Source organism: Capra hircus, chromosome 23 (genome assembly GCF_001704415.2).
Source record: "Capra hircus breed San Clemente chromosome 23, ASM170441v1, whole genome shotgun sequence".
In the NCBI taxonomy this organism is placed as follows: domain Eukaryota; kingdom Metazoa; phylum Chordata; class Mammalia; order Artiodactyla; family Bovidae; genus Capra; species Capra hircus.
This window is the reverse complement of record NC_030830.1, coordinates 9,368,084-9,375,496: the sequence shown is the minus strand read 5'-3', so window position 1 is coordinate 9,375,496 and position 7,413 is coordinate 9,368,084.

Here is a 7,413-nt window from a genome sequence, read left to right as displayed (position 1 = left end):
CAGCCTAGATGGGAGTGGGGGTTGGGGGAGAATGGATACATGTATATGTATGGCTGAGTCCCTTCACTATTCACCTCAAAGTATTACAACATTGCTAATTGGCTATACTCCGATACAAAATAAGTTCAAAAGAAAAAAAAACATTGCTTCATGGGATGGAACTAGGCTGCTTCAAAGCATAAGAACCATTAATAGTAAGGATTCTTGCAATCAACAGCTGTACCCTCAAACTTAAGGGGGTAGACAGAATTTGGACTATTAGTCATGCTCATTAAAAAATAAAAACAGAGACACAAAACCATTTATTTGCCCATTAAGTCCCTTCAGATGCGCTGGGAGAGAGCATCTGAGGCCATGTGTGCCTTTGCAGCAGTGTTGGGTGGCGCTTCAGAACTCCCCTGGCCTGCCTCTGGGCATGAATTCCAGTGTGGGTATTGGGGATGGAGGAAAGCTTCCCACGCCACATCAAGAAATTCTCAGATACCAGCAAGAGTGTCCAAGAATCCAACTCAGTTCTCACACTATCTACCCCTAGACAGCGTCAGACCCCGCAAGGTAAGGCTTCAGTCCCACAAGACTGCTCTCCCTAACTTGAGATGCAAGTTGAAAGCCCAGGTTGTTTCCTATGCTTCTAACTGGCTACAAACCAGAGGCTCCCATAACCCCCTCCTCAGGTTTGGTTAATTTGCTAGAGCAGCTCATACAACTCTGAGAAACATTTCACTTACCAGATCACCGGTTTATTATAAAAAAAGAATACATAGCTCAGGAACAAGACAATGGAAAGGGTGCATATGGCCAGGTGTGTGGGAAAGGGTGCCAAGCTTCCATGCCCTCTCTAGGCACTGTGAATCTCCCTTATCTCCACGTTTACCACCAGAAGCTCTCCATTTGGCATTACATCAGCAAGCTTGATCAATTCATTGGCTAGTGGTAATTGATACCATTGATACCAGCTCCAGCTCCCCCAGAGGCTGGAGGATGAGACTGAAAGTTCTGACCCTCTAACCTCAAGGTTGGGGACCTTGGCAAGGTGCGGTTCCAACGTTACCTCATTAACATAACCAAAGACATCTTTATTGCTCTCATCACTGAAGAAATCCCAAGCAAGGGCTTTGGGGAATTTGTGCTAGAAATGGTGACGAAGACCAAATATATACTTTTATTATAAATCACAACATCACACTTTGACTCCTGGCTCTCTGTCTTTCTAGCTCTGTGAACTTGAGAAGTCACTTCCTTTTTCTGGACCTCAGGTTCTCATCTATAAATTAGGCCAAAAAGAGTACCTACTCACAGGCACGTTGTGAGGATGAAACGAGTTGATTCCCCTAAAGCCATTAGTACAGTCTAGCATCACACACTGGACTGCTGCTGACACCTGTGCTAACACCCTCCAAAGAGTCTTAGGTGATACTGTACACAAACTGAGGTTAAATACCAGCGGGGAGACGGGAAGCTTGGTGGTTGCTCCAAAGGATAAACACCTTTCAAGCATCGGGGTGATATGAAGAGGGAAAAGCTTTCCAGAATTAATGACTGAAATGGTGGCGGTGCTCACAGCTCCCACAGACTGGAGGGCAGGGTGTACCTTACATTTACCCCTGCAAAGATGCAGAGCACAGGATGGGGGGCCACTGAGAAACACTTATAACACTGCTTTAAGTTTCCTTTTCCAGCATAATGGGTTGTCTGTATACACTTACTCTTGGCAGAACTTACATAATACCTAAACCCGGGAAAGTCACGGTTATAACTGAGTAGAGATTTGGGCTTGAACAGATAACCTGAGGGTCATTCAGAAGACACTGCCTGACCCTAGAGGTGTCATACACGGCCCCCTTTAAGCATCTTAGAAGTGGTAGCTCCCCTAACTAGAACTAGAGAGTACCCCTAACTCTCTCCCACATACTCCCTCCTGGCCCATATCAGCGGCAGCATCCGGTTTTGAACACAAAGGATATTTGTTCCATGCAGTCATTGTATAAAGCTGGTCTCTTTCTATTACGAATAATCATGAAATTGAGGGTGAAGGAGAAAGGCAACTCCACATTTGAAGCTACAAAAAGGCTGTGATTCGTTTTTAGTCTCTTTATTAAGCAGCCTAGTCTCAGATAATTTGCAGCAAGGTTCTACCCTGGAGCAAGTTTCCTTAGTCATGTTAAATTCATGGGGAAAATCCTCCCAGGATTTAGAACTGAAATATAGACAGCTTTAATAACAGGAACGTTGATGTAAAGAGCGGGTTAAGGCAGTATGTTCTAACCATTTAGGGAAAAAATGGGTAAGATGTTACTAATAAGCTCTGCTATATTTTTATCCTACCATTTTCTTCATCTGAAGGAATACTGAGATGAGCTTTTAAATTCTGAATGATGATCTGACAGATTCCATCTTTAGGGCAAATTATTAGCAAGGGTTTTATTTCTCTATTACTTTTACTCAAAACTCAGAGGACGCACGCTTACTGGAGCCCAGATGAAATAAAATCTACAGACAAGAGTGCCATGAAGAGAACTGTGGAACCCAGCACCTTCTAGGTTACCTTACGTGACCTTGGTGGACACTGGGGAAGAGAGGGCCTGGAGCACCCTCCTGGATGTAGTCCCAACCTAACTGCCCAGCCCCATCACTCACCATCACCTCCAACTATATACCTTGTATGCCAGTTACGCCACACCAGCCACTGGTCCCAAATGTGCCACATGTTTGAACACTCTCCTTCCACCCACACTTCCTATCTTCCAAACTTCCTGGTAAGTTTCAACTTATCTTTTAAGACTGATCTCCAATGTGTCTTTCTTCCAGAAATCAGTTCAACCCCAAGCACAGTCAGTGACATCTTATTCTGCTCTTCCATAGCACCCAGCACCCACTTCACTGTGGCGCTTAGGACAGCAGGATTATCATGAATATTTCAGTGTCAGCTCTCCCTGTGATCCTGAAAGGGCAAGGACTTTCCCTGGGATATCGGAACTCTCCAGCCCAGTGTTTCCCAACAGCAGCGATACTGACATTTCAGGCCAGAAAATCGCCTTGGTGTGGGGGCTGTCCTACGCACTGCAGGATGTTCAGCATCATCCCTGGTCTCCACCCACTAAATGCCAGTAGCATGTCATCCTCAGTGTGGTGACAAAAAACCATCTCTGGAGGCTTCTCAACACCCCCTGGGGGAGAGAGTCAGGCCAGATGAGAACCACAGCTCTGGCCCTAACAGACAGCCTGATATCTACCAAGTGCTTAATACATTTGTCGAGTTAATAAATCAACGTCCAAATTAATGAATAGAAACCGAGCGAACCACAGATAAGGAAGAATCTTACGGTATCTTTGACACACTCACCAAATCAAACTTAAGATCTTTGTTCCCGAAGTCTCTGTATGAACTGGTTCTACTTTCTTTCTATTTCATCTCTCACATCCTCTGTCCCTCACCTGCAGGCGCTTCCAGATCCTCACGCTTTGCTTTCCTTCCCACCAATCCAAATTCTGTACTGACTGCAAGACAGACAACAACTTATCTACTTCAAAAAGCCTCCCCAAGTGCACCTAATCCACAGTGACTCCTTATTTCACCAATGAAAAATTATACACATATGCATATATATGCATACATATATACATACTTCTATGTGCAGTATTTTTGGTCTTATAACTATTATCATCTTTTTGGTTCACACACATGACCAGGAATTTTCCTCTCAACTAGAAGAATGGCTCGCTTGCTTCTGCCTTTGAGATTTTCCTTCCCCTTAGCATTAGCACAAGTTTATGAGCAACAGATGTTTAGCTTGTGCCTGAAGTGAATTTTTTTTCCACAAACCTCTGGCAGGTGTGTTAACTCTGTATAACTGGTGTGGTCTTGACATAGTTTTGCTTTTAAAAGGCATAGGGCTCCGTCTTTAACATCTTGTAGTTTTAAAATTCATTTCAAGGAGATTCTGCAAATATGAATAAAAGTAATTTGCAATGCTGTAGGATTTCTGTGAGAAGGCACTAAATACGATAAAGCAATGAGAAAGGCAACAATGGCTGCATTTTGTCTTAAATTCTGACTGTGCTGACTCCATCTGGGCTTCGTTTCCTGTTGGTTGATAAAACTACCTTTAAAATGCTGACTTCCTGGTTTGTTCTGGGCTCTCTTAACACCTGAGTATCTTCTGCACCATCCTGCTTTAGGCATACTTGCAGCAACTTAAATATGCACTTTCCCCATGTTTGGAAATTGCTCAAACTTCCAGTCTACGGGGCATGTCTTTCTCATATTTTTCTTGAAATATAGTTCATGCCTTGCCCAGCAGCAGGAACCTGTGGGGCTTCTGATCCTTAGTGTTCAATGGCAGGGTTAAGGGGACAACCCCAGAATGTACCCGCCTTGCATCTGAGCTCCACATCTGCAACAGGATCTCTGGAGACCTACTGGAATGGGGTCAGGTGGGGTCTAGCTTCTCCGCTAATTTTTGTAGCCCTTAATAAAAAGATGCAAGAATGCTTTTTTTTTCAACGCCTCATAAACTGTGACTTTTGGCAGAACAGCCACAGCTTCTCCAGAGTTCCAAAGTTGACTCCTCTCTGTTGCACCTTCTGACTCACCCTCTCCAGGGCCCTCTCCTCTATGCCTTCCACACCCTCTCATTTAAAATGCAAAACCCAAGTGCTTCTCTTGAGCCTGCCTCCTCCTATGGTAACATCTTTTTCTTTTTTTAATGTCAAGAACTGCACAGTTCATTATTTTGGGAAAACTGTTCCAGACATAAATATTTAAAATTTTCTAAGCAAGGTGTTTTAACAATAAAAAAATTTTAAGTTGGAAAGAGCCAGTAACTTGGCTCTTAGCTCACATAGAATTCCAAATTAAAGTGGACCCTTCCTAGATTTTGTAGAAAGTGCTTTCTATACGCTTTATAACACTAAAGGAAATAGCATGCTGAAACTTTTTTCAAAGCACACAACCCAGTGAAGCATGAGTGGTATGCTGCTTTTGCATTACTGGAGTGTCAAACAGCAGTGACAGGATAGAAACCTATGGAACAACCTCTCATGTGGCATCGCTGATTCACACTCCCTTATAAAGTCCTGTTTATGTCCTATGGTACCACCTTGACCAACTCCACCTCTCCACCAACGCATGTTGGCCTCACTGTATTCTGCCATGTCTCTATCTCACATTTGTACTCAGCTCACCACAATTTGGCAACCTTGGAGCCTCTCCTCAGTCTCACAATGCACCAATTCTTTCTTGGAACCTGGGACCACTTAACAGTGCCACATCTGTATGGACCTTTCTCGGTCCCCCAGCTCCTTGATTCTGCTGGCCTGTTTGGATGTAGCAGTCCTGTTTGAAGTTGTCTCCAGGTGTGGCTTTCAATCTCTTGATTTTTCCTCATCCCTTTGTCTTTCTCAGACTCCTTCCTAGTCTCACCGTCCACCTTAGATCTGGGTCATTTCAGGGTCCTCTCCAGCTTTCTTCTTTCCTCCTTTTAAGGCTCGCCTATGCATGACTGCTAGAATTGTCACGTCTTCAAATATCAATTAAATGTAATGGCCATCAAATGTTTCTCTTTATCATTTCCATCCTCTGGAAGTTCCAACCCAGGTTTTTATACAAATTAGAATTGGTGTATGACTCGTCTGTCTCACTAAATACTGATCATACTCCTGAAGTCTCTTGATCTGTCTCATTTCCATGTCAACTCTTGTTCAGCCGCTCAGTCACGTCCAACTCTTTGTGACCCCATGGACTGCACCATGCCAGGCTTCCCTGTCTTTCACCATCTCCTGGAGCTTGTTTAAACTCATGTCCATCAAGCTGGTGATGCCATCCAACCATCTCGTCCTCTGTCGTCCCCTTCTCCTCCTGCCTTTAATCTAATGAGTCAGCTCTTTGCATCAGGTGGCCAAAGTACTGGAGCTTCAGCTTCAGCATCAGTCCTTCTAATGAATATTCAGGACTGATTTCCTTTAGGATTGACCAGTTGGATCTCCTTGCAGTTCCAGGGACTCTCAAGAGTCTTCTCCAATACCACAGTTCAAAAGCATCAATTCCTCGATGCTCAGTCTTCTATATGGTCCAACTCTCACATCCACACATGACTACTGAAAAAACCTTAGCTTTGACTCTACGGATCTTTGTCGGCAAAGTAATGTCGATCGATGATCAAAACTGAGTTTTCTGTTCTCTTCCTGCTCTTGTGCGTCCTTTCCTCTGAGGTAGGAGTTCCCTGTGCAAGAACCAGATCTGCCTGCCACCCTCTCATCCTCAAAAGTTCTTGGTTCTGAATGCAGAGGAGAACCAAGTCCAAATGAAGCCCAGAATTCAAGGTCGTCCACTACTGTAACTCTAGCCACATTCCCTTCTGAGCTTCATTTTCTTACCATGTCATTGACAACAGCAGATGGTCCAGACCCCCAAACTGCACTCTAACCCTTTGTGCACCATATGCTTTCTTTACCACCTAGTAAAATTCCTCTATAATGCTGAGGCTCAGCTTACAGGGTTTTTGGCTCCTAAGGAGAACCAACCATCAACTTCTGTGCCTCCATGGCACTTTTCTTATAGCTCTATTAAGTCACCTTGTAATATAGTAGTTTTTATGTTAGTCGTTAAATTTTAGGAGTCCACGGTCTAGAAGAGTGAACAATATCTCATCCACTTGTTGGCCTGTCATCCATCCATCCATTATTCTGGCCAGTATTTTGAGACCATCACCCTTAGGATTCCCTCCAGTGTTAATATTCTATGATTCTGAATATTAATTTCTATATATAGAGAAAACAGTGTAAATTATAGGTTAAGTCCTATATCATTCATGTCATGGTCATTATTAAATTTCCGGTGCTGCGTAATAACCTAGCAGGTGCTCAATAAATGTATTGATTGAACAAATGAGTTAATTCCTAGAAATTGATGGTGGGCTGACTTGTGGAAAACAAATCTTGCTTTTCTTGACTTTTAGAAAATTATTTACTTAAAGTCACTGCACTTGTACTGAACTTCTGCAGCAGCTGAAATTACACAACTGCCACAGATAGTTCTGAGTTCTTTATATTACGTGCACTGTACTCTGCTCCACAACGTACTTCATGAGCACACACTGGCACACGTAGGGCAACGAGGTACTGGCAGAAGCAGGCAAGCTGTCCTATGGAAGGCAGTTGTCATGTCTGCAGCCTGGGGCTGTCTCTGCTGGGACCCAGGATGACACTCACCTGTCCTGACTAGGCCACGCACTGGTGGTACCACCCGGGTTTACATTTTTAACTTTCAACTTTGCCACTCCCTTCCTTCTCCAGTACTTTACAGTCCTTTTCCCAACTTCTCTTCTGCTTGTGCATATGACCCCACTGTCACCTACATTCCAATCCTATAAACCAGAAAACATAGATGAATGAGTAACTGGTAAACATTCTCCT